Source organism: Amblyomma americanum, chromosome 7 (assembly GCF_052857255.1).
Source record: "Amblyomma americanum isolate KBUSLIRL-KWMA chromosome 7, ASM5285725v1, whole genome shotgun sequence".
In the NCBI taxonomy this organism is placed as follows: domain Eukaryota; kingdom Metazoa; phylum Arthropoda; class Arachnida; order Ixodida; family Ixodidae; genus Amblyomma; species Amblyomma americanum.
Genome location: NC_135503.1, coordinates 94,962,295 through 94,980,056, shown reverse-complemented (window position 1 = coordinate 94,980,056; position 17,762 = coordinate 94,962,295). Strand labels below are relative to the sequence as shown.

At 50.7% G+C, this 17,762-nt stretch overlaps 1 protein-coding gene across 3 annotated transcripts in view; it reads left to right on the top strand.

Annotated features, from left to right (window-relative positions):
- LOC144099419 (cytochrome P450 3A14-like) overlaps positions 1–17,762 on the top strand; it is a 91,349-nt gene that overhangs the window by 40,044 nt on the left and 33,543 nt on the right. The gene's annotated exons all lie outside the window — the stretch shown is intronic.

Below are 17,762 nucleotides of genomic sequence, written 5' to 3'. Positions count from 1 at the left end.
AATGTTTTCTAATATACTTCCCTCTGAGATAGCATGAAAAAAAAATTTGTACAAATAGAGGAACCGCGGGTAATTTTAGAATAGCAAATTCGAATTCCTTTCCTTCCCCATAGGTGGCACAGTTGCCACCAGACAGAGAAAGCAGCAACATGGTTTTGGTTTTATAGCGTTTAAATTTCTACAGCGACTCAAGCTATGTGGGACACCGTAGTTGAGGGCCCGGGATAATTTCGATCACGTGGGGTTCTTTAACGTGCATGTAGTAGCCACCTGATTTAGTTCTTTGTTGATGACAGCTGACTGTTGTCGTTTTAGTCAACTTGGTTTAATTCAAGAAACAAGAAACAATCTAACTGTTCGTAAGGAAGGAAACAAGAGTTCCGAAAATTACACTGGGCCTCTCCGCTCATTCTGCCGCTTTGCCTTGCCACTTCAAACGGAGGAGGTCTCTTCCAACCTCGGCCTTTGGTCTCTCTCCCCTGAGTTCCCAAGCACCTGCCAACGGAGGGGAGGGGGCGGGGAGGCGTGGGGGGGGGGGGGGGGGAGCCGCCTCCGGCGCTAAACGAGTGACGGGTGCCAGGGTTTTGTCTCGCGCAGAGGACTTAAAAATCTGTCACGTTAAGAAAACGAAGTTTCAAGAGTGCACTGACATCGCTCTGCACATGGGCCTCTAACATTTCTCTTCCATCGAAATGCGAACGTCGCGCCGCGCATTGAACCCGCGTCTTTCGGATCAGCAGCCGAGCACCATAACCGCTGGGCCACCGTGGTGGATAGCACAGCGACAGGGTTGTAAAGTCATTATCACTGCTTGTTGAGTGAAAAACAAAGATGAACGTCAGTCGACTTACTAAAAGGCTTTCGAATAATATACAGAGCGTTTAACTTACAATTTTACACTGTTTTCAAATAATCGTTTTTTGAGTTAGGAGAGAGCTGGGGCCGTATTTCGAGTTTGTGTCATAATAGAAAGCGTCACAACCTGCCGCAGCGGCCACACCTGATTGGTCGAAAAAACCGGAAGCGGATGTCGGTTCGCTTGCGACTGTTAGCAGCGGCAGGAAGTCACTGCGTTGCGTTTGCCGCAGCCAAACGTTCAGCGGCGCTTTTGCTCTTTGCCGAGAAAAAGAACGCGACCAATGCGACAGAAGAAACATTCAGCCACAAGTTTGGTTGCGCATCGGATTCCACTTTAAAGGATTAATATCAAAGCTGTTTTATTTACCCAATTAACCTCAGCAATTACAAACAATATAGTTCAGGCACTCTTTTCTGCACCGTAAAGGCCGGAGGTGTAGTTAAACAAGAAAATATTGTATGCAACCACGCGTGGCTTTTCAGTGACAGAAAGCGGCCTCTACAGCCGTCGATCGCCGATGGTAAATAAAAGGAAGCTGTAGCTTGTTCGCACAACACGGCGTTTTACATTTATCTCGAGGAAAAGGGAACGGAGAGGAAGATTTGCAGCATGCACTCACTCGCTGCACAATGTGCGCTCCGTGCCTGGCTGAACCAAGGCGCAGTGACGACTTTCCGTCTGCAACATAGCTGAATGTAAATTCGTGCTGTTATCGGACGGTCGTGCAGACGGTACTTTCCGCTGTTTCAGTCACTTTATGCAGGCACTGCCAATAAATAAACGGGATGAGTTAAAAAATCTTCGTACTGTTTTTCTCTTTATATATGCGTTGGGAGACTTCGCAGACGAAGTTTTCATAGGTTCACCATGGTACGAAGCGCACGCGTGCCCGTTAAATCCTTAAAACTAACTTGCAAGCTGACTCGCGAGCTCATTGATGCAGAGCAACACCATCGCGGCTTTCAAGAACCGTAAGGAGCACCAGAAACCACCTGTGGCATGTCAAACGCTTTGGTGTAGCAACGCGTCGCTGGCGACTGACCATCCGTGCACATGAGCGGTTTCACGCTGGCATACATTACATACGGTCAGGATGAAGTACGCTTCAACAGCTAAGGGAGACCTGTAGAATAGGAAATGCACGTTTGCGCGCAATAAACGCAAATATTTTGCAGGTCATTCTGCTTTATGTTAAATCATTCAACACACGCAGACGAGAGAACTCGGTGATAGTAGCGCCATCCAGTTTGAATAAAGAGAACAATTTCTGCAACAAACCGGTGCTCGTTAGACCTAGGATCTACTTAATCGTCCGACGAAATAAAAAACAGGCCGAATTTATTGTCCATACAATTTGTTATAGGCAAGAAAAGACGAAACGAAAGTCCCGTACCCAGTTTATAGCCAGTTCACGGGCCAAAAAGCGCGGTAACATTAAACGGACACTGAGGAGAACCCTATCAATTTTTTTTTGTTAGCAAAATCTGATAGTTCGGCATTTCGTGGGTTTGTTGCCGCTTGTGCGGGAGCGAAATATGCCTTTGTTTCAAATAAATTTCGATTCGAAGTTGGAAAAGTTTTTCCCGCCGCTCCGATTCAAACCCGACAACTCTTATGACGTCACGCAGAACTCTTATGACGTCCCAGGACTGAGTGGCGTGAAACGTGACGTAAACGGAGACTCCGTGATTTCTGGTGGCTAGCGATGCGGTCTAGCAGCTGCCGAAATGTCACCGCCGCCGCACGTTGAAGGCATCTATCGCGGGTCGCTACCGTCGCTTCGTTTACGTTTGCACCGGCGTCTTGCCAGCGTTACGATGGATCCCGTTCCCGAACCCGACGACGTAGTTCTCGCAAGAACTCCGGCCTGCATTTCAGCGACCTCAGCCCCAGAGAGCGTGCGATGTTTTTGAGGGAGCACGGTTAGGTTAGGCGCCGGCGGATCTTATCTTTTCCCCCTTCCTCAGTGAGCAGCTGTCGCAAACTAAATATCTTAATCCCAGTTCGGGGAGTCGCGAGGAGCCAGGACAAGGCCGGCGCCTTGCGCCCATCAGAGGCTGGCCGGGACTATGGGGCCAACGGATTGTGATTCCTTGAACGGCGTGGTTGCACGGCGCAGCAGGCGGCGTCGAGGTCTCCCACGGTTGCAAGGGCCAAGTTATTTATTTATTTTTTTCCCACAAAAAACTGATGGGTGCTTAAGGGCGGTCGCGTTTAATGTTGGCGGCTTGAAACTAAAGCCGGCGCACGACGCTTCAACGGCTTCCGCAAGATCCGACGGGCCGATCCACTGGATCGGGCTCTCTCGCCCACTTGCATGTACCTTCAGATATGTACTGCGAATGCATTAAATTAGCCGAGCTGGCGCACTCGGCGCCAAATAGAGGCCTGCTCCAAGTCTCCCCGCCAGTGCGGTCAGAGTGCGCCGAAGCCGCCGAACGCGTCGGCGGTCAAGCGCAGTGGGAGTATAGAGGGTCTCGCTTTGGCTGATGTGACGTCGCCGTGCAGCGCGCGCGCGTTACGCCGGAGCATACACGCGCCTTAACAGAGCCTGCGCTTAACCGCTAACAACATATTCGGTGGCGGCATCCATGGAAGCCACTGGAACCTCCCTCCCACTCACTCACTGAATAAAAAAAAAATCCTGTGCCGAGGCTCGCAGTCGAAATAGGGCCTTTGGCGTTTGAGGCTGAGACGCTGCCACTCCGCCACGACGGAACAAGTTACATCCATCAGTAAAGGCGCATCTAGTGAATGCACTCTTCTGATGCAGAAATCTCCGCGCTTTCGCTAGGTATATCCTGGTCTAACAGAGCTAGGCCATCAGCAATTTTTCTGAACTGCCTTGTGTCTTGTATCCCGTCCCTAATGAACGATTTCCGGTAAGTGGTTTGAAGCTGACTGGCACAACCGGTAATGTTTCGTCGCGCGAGCGTGCGAATACACAAGTGCTGCCTTGTACGATCACCGACCATCGTGCCATCATAGTTTTTCATCGACCGTGGAGACCATCTGACAAGCCTTAACAGGCTCCTTCAAAGGTTAACAAGCACTTGAAGCGGCACTTGGAGTTCCTCTGCTGCTCGGCGCTTGTAAATCGAGGCGCGTCAAAAACAAAACCACGGGGCACGCAAAGCTCATAGACGCGAAGCGTCATAAAAAATCGAAACTCTCCTGGCCGCCTGTGGCGCCGCTAAGCATCGGTTTTCTTTGCTTCCAACATTCAGGTTGTCTTTTGTCTGCCTCCCTTGTGTTATAAAAGTGCACTATCGGTTTTAAAACAAAACTTCCTTCAGTATTGAACCGCGCAACCTACCTTTGTCAGCCTCAGAAATTCGCACAACCATGTAGGACGGAAAATTATTCCAAGGTGGCGTCTCTTGTCCTACGGCGTCACCACGCTTGTACTTGCGAGATTGGCCTGTGGCGGCGATACCTGTATTTTGGTTCTTGCTATTTTCTACCTTACAAGAGCTTTGTTTTCAGTAAGAGCGGCGTTTTTGTGATCAGGAGCTGGTATTCTATCGATACAAGCCAACTTCAATTTCTCCTCAGTGTGCCTTTAACGAGTTCACTTCGAAGCGAGAGGCTCCACTTCAGAGCGCGCCGCAATGTTGGCTGTCGGGCATCTGCTGCGTACGCTATGTGTTCGACGTCACCGTCCGGTTTCTTCAACCCTTTTCGCTGCATCCCACCCACCACATCCGCTTCCGGCGTTTCGGCCAATCAGGTGTGCCCGTTGTGGCAGATTATGACGCTTTTTATTATGACACAGATTCGGAATACAGCCCATTTTTTCTGCATAACATTGTAAACGGGGTTGTACATCAGAATACAGTTAAGGTGTGCTAACAGGAGGCTAAACAACTAATATTAAACAGTTAACTTCTTAACTACCGCTGTTAGGCTTCCTAATTATTGAGAGGCATGTAGGCCACCCTAAGCAATATCCATATCATATTTCAGAATTCCCAAAACGCGGTTAACCTCGGTGCTGTGGCCCAAAATTTTGGCTACGTCTCGCCAAAATACATGCGCTTTCCAGAAGCTTGCAGGCAAAGCATCCTGTCCAGTGCACGCAACTCCTCGAAATAGCCAGAATTCGTTGGACCACAACGCCTATATAGAGTAATCGCGGTTTTTTGAAATTCTAAAATTCGATATGATTTTTACTTAACGTGGGCAGATGCCTCTCAATAATTAAGGAGACTAACAGTGATACATAAAAAGTTAACAATTCAATATTGGTTAGCCAGCTTCCTAGTTAGCTCATCTTACCTGCATTCTGATGTACGGCACCGCTGAAAATACTATGCCTCAAAAAGCACTAGCCTAACTCAAAAAGCCTATTTTTTTATTCTGTGTAAAATCTATGGTGAAACACCATCTATATATGGAGCAAGAGATGACAATGCTCAGATCCTTGTGGCACATCAGCTAAGACGTTAGTAATCGCTGAGTTAGAGCCATCAGAAAAAAACAAAATGACTGCGGTTATGAAGCAAACATACTGAATAGGCTGACGTGGTTTATTTAAGAACAAAATAAAAACTAATAGAGCCACTGCCGGTTTGGAGGGAGAAAGAGGAGGAGAAGAACTTTAATGGAACAGGAGAGGTCTGCCTGGTTGTCGGCCTGGTATGCAGGGTAGCGCGCTGTCTTATTATGTCTTTCGCAGTGGGGTCTGTTCCCGCCTTCCGCCGCATCTCGGTGGTGTCGCCACTGCCCCCCCCCCCCGCTCCGCCACTGCTACCGCAGTTCACGAGGAAGGAGAACGCGCGCTCACTTCCAGTTCGGCCCTTATTATTACCGTCAGGCACTTATTATGAGTGTGCAGGATGATATGCGACGTGAATGTTATGAATGGTAGTTTTCAAAGAGTAAAGGATTCTGCAGCGTAAATACAACTGCTGAAATTTCAAGGGAAGCTGATGTAGTTTTGGACAACAGAGACATTGGCAAGAATTCGTGGGGCTCCTCAGCAATGCTCATCATGTATTTCGCGAAAGGAACGGGTAAAGACATAACCCAACACTGCCAACAGTAGCGCGGTGGGATGATAGCATGTTGCACGCGGGCGATGTCAAAGAGGCACAGAACGGCTGCTCTTGGAGAGACATCTTGAAGTTCGGCGGCATCTTTCGACCACTCGTCCCACTCGATGGCAACGCAAAATGTTTCTGTTCTTGACTGTAACTGCCGGCACTAACTTCCAGCAAGTCAGTCAGTTCGGAATGCCGTTGTGTCTCAATAAAATCGGCCTGCACAAGCGAGCACTCATCTGAGAGGAGATGAATGCCATTTTTCCATAATGCATTCTCCTGGCACCTTTATGGCTTTCAATAATGACCCGAGAAATTGAACTTAAGTTATAACGCTCAGAAAACGAAGTAATACCCTAAAGAGCATTTTTTCCGCACCATAACGTAACTCTATTAAACCTTAAAGAAATCCGTTATACTGGGTGTCTTAGCTTACAATGAAAGGAACTGAAAATTAAGATTTGTGATGCTTACATGTTAACAAAAGAACCTGAATTTGAATATTATGGGTTTTTATGGAGCAAGGGCATCTGCGGCCAAAGAGCGCCATGGCACAAGGTATTTTCCATTTCTAACGGTGGGGTCAAAGACCCATTTCCCAGATATTTCATCCTAAAGAAGCCGAGCACCAGACCAGGGGAAAGCTTGTACGCATTGTATCACCGGTTGGTACACGGCGGCACTGAGGATCGAACCTGGCATCTCCCGCATGCGAGGAGGATGCTCAACCACTTGGCCACCACTGCAGTGGCCAAGTGGTTCAGCATGCACCTCGAATGCGAGAGTTGCGGAGTTAGATACCTGAATTTAAGAAAATAGGTTGCATCGGACATTCAACTGCATGACTGAGCAAAATTTCAACCCTTCTTTTGTAAAAAAAATAAACAAAATATTTCATAGGTAGCTTGAGGACATTGCCCAGTTTGAATATACCTCGAGAGTAAAAAAAGTGATCCCATAATGGTCGCTTAAGTCACCGATTATACACAGTTTCTGAACTTGTAGTACTCAGTAGGCATCAATATCTGTGCCAGCACACGCAACTTTTACCGTTTGCTTCTGTTATTTAATGTTGAGGTTAATATAAGGCCACAATGACAACAAGCAAGCTTGCGCCCAACTCGAAACCTGTTTATTGGGCCAACTCATGGCCTCAAATAATGCAGTCCGGCGGCGATAACAGGAAGTACTTTAAACGGTTAACTAAGATCAGAAAGGAGAAGGACAGTAGCTTTTGGGACTTGAAAATTTAAAGGTTACTGTGAGCTTAGAACTTACGACGCCTATTGCGTTTAGGACAATTTCGAAAACCCAAGGGTGACTTGAGCGCGGCAACAATGAGGGATAAAGGCCGAGCACTATAAGACCGCGTGCCAGCTGGTTTGAGCTGAGAATAATACACTACAATTCTTCTTGACACTTTCTAACACATTGTTCGTAAGTGTTATTTTGAACTATCGATACGGGTCACTCGTTTAAGGAAGTTGGGACGTATAGAGGGCGGAAATATTCAGGACGCACGAAAAACGATAGCGGCGTAATTAATTACCCTATACATATCCGAGCGATCAATTTGCTTCACACTTGAATGTTAGTGTACGTGAGTCTCAATTTGAACTCTAAAAGTATCGTCCAGCTTATAACGTCGCTGTCGGATTTACTACCACACACACGTCGTGGAGGCTTGTATCCCCGGTAGTATATTTTTACGGGAGGAACCGTAAAATTTTACTCGCAGAGTTTTCATTCCCTTCCCCTCGGCCTTATCTTTTCAGTTCATCACGAACCGTGAGACGTGCGAGAAATTGATCATAGCACTGTGATGACCCCCATAATGCGCAGGTCCACACGGGACGGAGAGGCAAAGAGACACCGTATGGCTGAGTTTAAACAAACAGATATATTCAATAATTATACATGATTAAGATTCAGAGGCTGGGGCGTCCGAGCTTACGTGCCGACGACTTCATGGGGGCGATGGAGTGGCTCCGGAGTTGGGCTCGAGCGGTTGCTGGTGGTAGCTGCACGCCGTCGGGTTTCGGCGCTGAAGGCCCCCTTGGCGAACGATGTCGTCCTGAGCGTCCTTCTTCCGTACTGCTTGTCGGTTTTTATCTCCTCTTCTCCACACTCCCTAGGGTGAGGACGCCCACGCCGGAGGGGAAGGAGGGGGGCTAGGGCTTTCACTTGGGCGCACAAACATACCACCGCACTATGGTCTCGCCCCCCTCACGTGTTGAGTCCGAGGGAAAGAAGGTTGTCTTCGAGGTAGCGCATAGCGTCGGCTGTGGTAAGGCGCGCTCTGGCCCGCTGACAGTTCCCGCGGGTCACCGGCCTCCATTCTCCATCCATCAACTGACACTCGTTACTCAATGTAAGGCGCGCTCTGGCCCGCTGACAGTTCCCTTGTCCTGGAATGTGCTCGGGAGGGCCGCCCCTGGAACCGCCACGCCAATTGGGGAGGATAAAGCCCGTTTCCCCGCGGCGGCGGCGGCGGGTCCGGTTGGGTACGGTTGGGCTTAAACCCCTTCGTTCTGGTCGTCACTCAAAGAGCATGGCTGGGTAATTGATGATGCTGCTGTCATCTGGGTCTCCGTCTACGCCGCGCCGTCGAACGCGGAACCTCGTAGCACACACAAGGAATGTCACACTCGCTCACCCTCCAGAAGAATGTTCTCCGAACATTTGAGTCCACGCAGCTCCCCTTGTCTTTCTGAATCGCCTCGCACAGTGCGTCCGACAAAACACTTTTCGCTGCACTCAACACCACTGCACAACACCATATGCCTCCGCTATCATAACTGGCGTCTCCAGGGGCAGCACTGATCTTCTTTTACAGATAAACATGAAACTCAGCACCCAAGCCTCTCCTTTCTAGTCCAAACTGGACGAAATAAATTTACCACAGTTACAAAGGAGCTCCCACTTCTAGCACGATCACGGCACAGACAAAAATATAGATAACGAAAGGAAGTAGGGAAGGTTCTGCATGCGCTCCGCATGCTCTCCTGTGGAGGTGTTACTTAATGACAGAAAGGTTTAACTACCAACTCCGATAACTTAACACATAAGCACATAGCAATGTTATGAGCTGTGGCATTACACAATTCTAACCAGTTCAAAACTCCGCTCTGTTTACGCCATTAGTCCGACTTAACTTTCCGATTTCGCAGCGGATATCGGCCTTCATGAGTGATACTAAGTAAGTCTGTGACCCTTTGTCTGCTTTGGGACTCGCGAGGGCTCGTGGCAGGAGCCTCTCCTGGCGTTATCTGCGCGGCAACCTCGCGCGCTTCTTCTTCTAGCAATGCATGAAGTAAATCCGGTGGCATTCCGGCCGTCACCTGTGGCGCCTGCCGAACAAATGCAGAAGAGGGCGTTTCTTGCGAACTATCTGCGCGCTCCGCTTCACTTCTGTCCCCATCAAAATCCGCGCTTTCCCTTTCCTCATTTCGTGAATACTGAACCGGTGCCGACTTGAGGCGATTTGCGTGTATCCTTATCAAGCGCCGGTTCACGTCTCGGACTCTGAAGTTTACCGGAGAAAGCTTCTCGACAACCTCGCACGGTCCTCTCCACTTCGTCTGGAACTTACGAGCTAGCCCAATCTGCCTTTGGCAGTTTTCAATGTACACGCTGTCCCCCACATTAAACGGCGCGTCTCTAGCACTGCGATCGTGCACCTCCTTCCTGCGCTTCGCCGCTTTCTTTAAGGCCTCCTTTGCGATGTCCCTCGCCACTTGCAAGCGCGATTCTAGCTCAACCTTATAGTCGTCCAGTGAAGCGTATGGGACACGACGGGGGCCCTCTGGCACTTCACTAGGCTGGTCCGGGTCTCGGCCGTAGAGAAGAAAGAATGGCGATTCGCCCGTGCTCTCGTGTGCTGCAGAATTGTAGGCAAACATTGCATACGGGAGCCACAAGTCCCAGTCCCGCTGGTCGCGCGAAACAAAATGCGACAGGAACCCGGCCACGGTTTGGTTCAGTCGCTCCACCGCGCCGTTGCAAGCCGGATGGTACGGTGTTGTCTGCTTCTTAGCGATCTTAAGCAGCTCGCAAACTCTCCTCATTAGCTGCGACACGAAGTTCGTTCCCCGATCTGTCAAGAGTTGCCTCGCGGGTCCATGTCGGAGCACGATCTGTTCGACAAATGCTCTTGCAACCGTGTCTGCCTTCTGATCTGGGAGTGCTACCGCTTCCGCGTATTTTGAAAGGTGGTCGACAAATACTAAAATGTACTTGTTTCCGGAAGTGGTCGTGGGCAATGGGCCCATTATGTCCATACCTGTCCGCTCGAAGGGAGCCGAAACCTCAGGGAACGGCTGAATTGGAGCTGGTCTTCGTCCCTTGGGTGTTTTTCTTTCGAGACAGGAATGACACTTCGCACAGTAGTCTCTAACATCCTGTCGCATGCCACTCCAAAAGTACAAACGCTCCACACGCCTGCGTGTCTTCGCTACGCCAAAATGACCGGCGCATGGCGCATCGTGAAACGCGCGAAGAACCCTTTCTGTCCACGACCGAGGTATGACGACTCTCTCCCAAGCGGTTTTCTCTGGTCTCCCTTTCCTGGTTGGCCTCGTGCGCCGACACAGGGTGCCGTCTTTGCCAATGAAATAACCTAGCTGTTCGGGGTGAGACGGTGCGCCCTGTAAGCTTTCGATTATTCGCTTCAGGTCAGGATCTTTGCACTGCTCTGTGCGTAATTCGGCGGGGTCGACTACGGGGACAAACTCAATTATAGCTGCTACGGCAGCTGTGCGGCTGAGTGCATCAGCATTCAGATGTGTCTTTCCTGACTTGTGCTCAACTTCAAAGCAGTATTCCTGCAGGTGTAGATTCCATCTAGCGAGTCGCGAGCTAGGGTCCCTGACACTCATCACCCATTTCAGAGGATGGCAGTCTGTGACTAGCTTGAATTTGCGGCCGTAAAGGTAGCATCTGAAGTGCTTTACTGCCCAGACAACGGCGAGGCACTCCCTTTCCGTAGCTCCGTACTTTTGCTCTGTGGGGCTCAGCTGTCGGCTAGCAAAAGCAATGGGATGTTCTTTGCCCTCGATAACCTGAGATAGCACGGCACCAACTGCGAACTTTGACGCATCTGTGGCCATAACGAAGGGCAAATTAAAATCCGGGTGGCGCAACAGCGGTGCACTCATTAGCTTCCTTTTCAGGGCCCCAAAAGCATCCTCCGCGTTTTCGTCCCAGCGAAAGGCGACATTTTTGGCTGTTAAGGCGGTGAACGGCTTAGCGAGCTTGGCGAACTCCTCTATGTGCCTTCGGTAGTAACCGATCAGGCCGAGAAACTGCCGGACCTGGCGGACGCTAGTCGGGGATGGAAAATCCGAGACACACCTTAGTTTCTCAGGGTCCGGTCGCACGCCGTCAGCTGAAACAACGTGCCCTAGGTATTTCACCTCGTTTTTGAGGAATTGGCACTTAGAGGGCTTCAGCTTGAGACCCGCTCCTCTTAGTCGCACCAAAACCTGCTCAATATTGCGCAAATGGTTCTCAAAACTGTCACTGTATACGATTATGTCATCCATATACACGAAGCACAGCCTCCCCAGAAGGCCTGCCAGGATAACATCAGCGGTTCTCTGCCAGACAGCAGGGCTGTTGGCCAGACCCATCGGCATTCTTTTCCATTCATAGTGCCCTGAGGGCGTGTTGAATGCCGTTTTCTCGGCATCTGCCGGATCCATTGCTATCTGCCAGAATCCCGCCGCCATGTCCACTACCGTGAAGTACCTGGCAGAGCCCAGCTGAGAAAGCGTCTCCTGTATATTGGGGATGGGGTATGGATCGATGCGAGTTACGGCATTTAGTTTGCGGTAGTCCACTACCAATCGATACGAGCCATCTGGCTTTTCCACCAATAGTGCTGGTGCTCCCCAGGGTGACTTTGAGTGTTCGACAATGCCGCGATCAATCAGGTCCTGCACCTGCCGCTCCATCTCCTCACGTTGGGAGTAAGGAATCCTGTACGCACGCTGGTAAACGGGCGATGAAGTGCCGGTTTCTATCCTGTGCTTTATAACGCCACAGCAGCCCAAATCCAGGTTGGACGCGGCGAATACCTCCGAGTAGTCGTTTAGCAAACCAGCCAGAGCCTCCCTCTCCCTGGATTTTACGTGAGAAAGATCGAACGACACCTTTGGAGCAGCCGAAGGACTAGCATGCTCTACAGTGGCGAGTACCGTATCGGTGGGCTCAGGTTTCTCTATCGCAGAGGTGAAGAATGCCAATGTTTTGTTCTTGGGAAGGCTCAGTGGCTGCTGGCTACAGTTAACCACCCGTAGGGGCACTCTGTGGGCGTCATTAACTGTCACGAGGCACGCGGCTGCCTTCAGGCCATTGCTGAGAGAGTCGACCGGCTCAAGCACTCCCACGGCGCCGCTCTCTACATCTGAAGGCACAAACGCGTACAAAATGTGCTCCGACCAAGGAAGGACGACCGCCTCCTCGACCAGCCTGACGGCAACCCGCGAATATACCTTCTCCAATGATCTCACTGTTTGACAGGTGTCAATATCAGTAATGCGAATCTCAGCCCCTCTCCTGTTCAAAAACGGAACTTTTGAGCCGCCCGCATTAACCTCTTCCTCAGAGAATGAGACTACTACCTTCCCTTTTCTCAAAACATCCTGCCCTAATATACCTGACACTCCGTTTGGCAGAGACACCGTGTCCGGGCATACGTAGCAGGGGTGCTCCAATGCAATTCCGCCGAGAGAGAAGTGTAACCGGTAGAGTCCACTTATGCCAAGAGGATCCCCCGTTATGCCTACAAATTTGGTTGCCATACCACCAGACGCTTCCAACACCTCGCGGTCCCCCTTCCTTCGAAGCGTGTTAAAACTGCTCTCCTTAAGCAATGTCACCTTTGACCCCGTATCTATCAACAATTCCATGCAGCAACCATTTAACTTGCAACGCACAACAGGGCATGCCTCGTCGGCCACACAAACTACCACCACCTCATCATCCACTGCTCCCTCCCCACGCTCCTCAGGCTGGGGAGGACTAACTAGTTTTTTGTCTCGGTATCTGGAGCCCCGCTGTAGGCTTGCTTAGGGCGTGTCTCGCCTGCTTCTCTTTGTGGCTCCCCACGACGCACGTTTTGGCAGAACCTGGCGATGTGTCCGCGACCCTGGCAAGCGAAGCATACGATTTCTTCAAAATCTCGCATACCGCGCCTGTAGCTTTGTGGCGGTCTCCGGTTTCCAGCGAATGAGCGCTGTTGAGCGCGCGCTTCAACCTGGCGTACTACCTGCTGAGATAGCAGCTGTTCTAAGCGATCTAATCGCTCTGTCAAGAGAGCAACCTCAGGGTTGAGCACCGCTCTCTCTATGACGCGTACTCTCGCTGCGGCTGTCGTTAACGCCTCATTTCGTTCCTCATCCAATGCGGCCTCCACGGCTTGGTCGAAATTGCTCGGCTTGCGCGAGAGCACGAACCGGCGCACGGGGTCTTGCAGAGCAGCCACGAACAAAGCGGTCATTTCCTCTTCAAGTATATCCTCCGCGTATTTCTTCTTTAGCTGGTCTCCTTCCTCCTCCCTGCTTAACGTATCGCGCGCTAAGCGCTGAAGCCACGACGCAAACGTTCGCACGTCCTCCCCTACCATCTGTCCGGCGTCACGGAACCTCTGTACCCGCACGTGACGTGGTTCAGTGTCGAAATGCTCAAACGCGAGCTTCTTAAATTCCGCAAATGATTTTATGGATTTTACTTTTTCGTCTCGCCATGCAAAATCATGAGCAGCTCCTGCCATCTTACACCTCGCCATTCCCAGCATTTGAGCATCGGACCATCCCCCCATTTTCCCAATCTCTTCTAGCATGGAAAAGAAATCGCAGATTGGAACCCCTGTCTTATCTCCCGTAAACGTCGGAATGACGCTTCCTAATGGCAGCATGCTTGCTCCGAGCGACGGCTGTGGAGTGGGAGCTCCCTCAGATTAAGACATTTTTTTTTTTCAAGCCCTCCGGTGCCTCAAGCCTCTCAAATGGGGGAAAAAGTCCCACAATCAGTCCCGTGATTCCCTTTTGATTACAATTTTGAAGTCATGAATGTCGCAGCATTCAGAGGACATTTGCTTTTGAGACCCCACTTCTGACACCAGTGTGATGACCCCCATAATGCGCAGGTCCACACGGGACGGAGAGGCAAAGAGACACCGTATGGCTGAGTTTAAACAAACAGATATATTCAATAATTATACATGATTAAGATTCAGAGGCTGGGGCGTCCGAGCTTACGTGCCGACGACTTCATGGGGGTGATGGAGTGGCTCCGGAGTTGGGCTCGAGCGGTTGCTGGTGGTAGCTGCACGCCGTCGGGTTTCGGCGCTGAAGGCCCTCTTGGCGAACGATGTCGTCCTGAGCGTCCTTCTTCCGTACTGCTTGTCGATTTTTATCTCCTCTTCTCCACACTCCCTAGGGTGAGGACGCCCACGCCGGAGGGGAAGGAGGGGGGCTAGGGCTTTCACTTGGGCGCACAAACATACCACCGCACTATGGTCTCGCCCCCCTCACGTGTTGAGTCCGAGGGAAAGAAGGTTGTCTTCGAGGTAGCGCATAGCGTCGGCTGTGGTAAGGCGCGCTCTGGCCCGCTGACAGTTCCCGCGGGTCACCGGCCTCCATTCTCCATCCATCAACTGACACTCGCTACTCAAGGTAAGGCGCGCTCTGGCCCGCTGACAGTTCCCTTGTCCTGGAATGTGCTCGGGAGGGCCGCCCCTGGAACCGCCACGCCAATTGGGGAGGATAAAGCCCGTTTCCCCGCGGCGGCGGCGGCGGGTCCGGTTGGGTCCGGTTGGGCTTAAACCCCTTCGTTTTGGTCGTCACTCAAAGAGCATGGCTGGGTAATTGATGATGCTGCTGTCATCTGGGTCTCCGTCTACGCCGCGCCGTCCAACGCGGAACCTCGTAGCACACACAAGGAATGTCACAGCACGTTATTCTTGATTTCAAACCACAAAATCTCGACCAAGTTCTGAGGATTATCAGAGTGATTCCTCCTTTTAAATGTTTTCATCGAGCACATTCTTATCACTGAAAGATCTGCGCACATGTGGAAAAATTCAGAGGGGCACTTTGCTGACCTAAAGTGCGGTGAGGTGAAAGCCTTTAGCGCAGTGTCGCTGCTTGTGTCACTGATGTGTGGTGAAGATGTTGATTAAATACTACAAAGAGCGCTTAGGCAGCACCCTTCCTGGACACGAGAACCGCGTTTGATGGACAGCTATAGTGTGGCAGATTTCGCGGACGGACGGACAACGGTGAGCCATTAAAGGCTGCCTTAATACATTAAGGGCACGCAGAATAAGCACATGCTTCTTGCTTTCTTTGATTTTGGTGCTGCGCTAAACATAAACAAGCGGGAGACAGCGCGTTACCTGGCGAACGCCGCCCCGCAGCCGCAGATGCAGGCTGGGGGAGCAACCTGTGGGGTCGTCGCGCCAAAAATGGCGGCGGACTGAGCAACTGCCGGAGAAAAAATTGGCAGGGGCTTAGCTAGGCTATGTCAGGTTTTCCTTATCGAGAGATACGTCTCCCTGGCTGAGCTTGTTGTGGTCATTGTTTGCTTATCAGTGAGAGACATTGGGCTTCACCTCGGCGGCTGTGCGCCGTCTACTACGCTCAGCAGTCTGTCATCTCCGTTTGGCAAGCCGTTCCTCTCTGTCTTCGGGCGTCTCCTTAGATCTCACGTTAATTCTCTCTCTGTTGGGTAGCCAAGTGCGAGGCGACAACCTCAGGATTGAAACAGTTATCTTCTCGTGTCTATTCTGCCGTTTAACAGCAGCGAGACTCTCCTTCTCTGCATCCATGTCAAACGTTGTGATGCAGCCGCCCATTACATATCCGCCTTTTATACGCAATACTGCGCATACGACGCGCGGTTCGGGTGATAAGGGTGGTTCACATGCAAGCGAATTGGCGAACAGAGCGAACAGCGGCGCGGCGCTGCGAAGCGGTTCGCGAGCTATCGTTTCACATGCATCGCCGCTCCGCGTTTCCCACCGCTGCGAAAACCAATGTTGGGGACAAAAGATATGCGCCTGCAACCGGTTTTGGTGGCCTGCAAACACAATAAAAGCGTGCTATATAAGCATTATTTTGTCATTTCTTTTCACAGTTTATTTAAATAAATATAATTATTGCGTTTTAAGCATTAAACAGCACTTTATACAATTTTTTCATAAACAAAAGTTCGTACGTGCGGCGTACAAACTCGCGTGGCAACGCCGGGCCAGTCTAGCCACCCTAGCCGGGCCGTCATTGGTTGAGATGCGGTGCTGCCGCGTCGCCGCAGCGAAAATTTCCAACTTGCCCGAACCTCGCCGCTCCAGCCGCTGGGGCTTCCTCCACCGCTTGAGAGAGGGTGTATGCGCCGCGGCGGCGGAGTTCGCGAGTGGTTCGCTTGCATGTGAAACGGCGTGCGGCGAGGCGGCGACGAAACGCGTGGCGCACCTATGGGGTCTCTCTGGTTACCATGGTATCGGCGCATGCGCATAACTGCTCGTCCGCGTGACGTCACGCGTGGCTCCGATGGTGGAGCAGGCGCGCGGCCGCGGCTACGGCGAAGCGCACGCCGCACCTGCTGCTCGTCTCCGGTTGCCAAGGTAACGGCGTATGCACATAAGTTCCTCCCCTGGCTCGCAGCGAAATGCTCGAATGGTAGCCCAGTATAGCTCTTGCTACAAAATTCTTATTGCTTGCGCGGCAAATGCGAAGGTCATATGAAGAGAGCACGAGTTCCCCTAGAGATCCGCCAGTATGGAATAAACATTTCCGACATATTAAGACGAAAGCCTTTAATGGCTCATCAATGTTCGTCTGTCCGTCCGTCCGCGAAATCTGTCACACTATAGCTGTCAGTCAAACGCTGTTCGGGTGTCCACCCAGATATGTGAGACATGGTCTATTTCCTTTCCTTAAAACCAATTTTCATTTCATTTTCCTTCCCTTACGGCGCGGTTCGGGTGTCCACCAAGGTATCTGAGACAGGCGTCATTTCCTTTCCTTAAATTGTCCAACAGGTAAGGCGTCGCGCCGAACGGGCGTTGGTGTTCCGCGACTTCCTGGCAGCGCTGCAATACGCGTTCGCGTCCCAGTCCAGACGCCTCCTGAACGCCGATCTGGAAGGATGCCGCCTAAACGCTCTTCGTAGTCTTAAATCAACATCACCACACAGCTGCAACACATACAGGAGCATCGCTTTAAAGGGTTTCGCCTCACCGCACTTTAGGTCAACAAAGTGCCCCCCCTGAATTTTTCTGGAAGGGTATTTTGGGAAATACAAAGAAAATATGTTTCCTTAAAAATCTTTGTTTCTAGATTTTTTGGCTTATATGTTGTGGGGTTTTAATAGGAGAGATAATTACGGCCTCCCCCGGATAATCGCGGCTGACAACGTTCAAAACCGTGATCGCGCGCTTTACCGAGCGCACAACGACCATGGTGGGCCTTGCTCTGAGGGAAACAAAGGACGGTCTGGCTGACGCAAACGGGGCATTATTGCTACAACTATAACGCTAGCTAGCAACAAAATACTCTGAGGAATCGAGGTCGTTCGACTCACCAGCATGGTTGTGAGGGAACGTTCCATTTATGAACGCAATTTTTTTCATATAATGTAAGATTTCACGATAACAGCCAACATATCTGCAGATCATCCGACGGCAGTTTTGATTTTTTTCTATTAACGTCTTTGCTTTCGTCAAAAGCACTCCCTATTGATTTTCTTTGTTATTCTTAATTGTTCGGTGCGACTTATGGAAACACTTTAAAAGAAAGATTGTGCTACATAACAGAACAGTGAACTATTACCTTCAATTATACCGTAAAAATATCTTA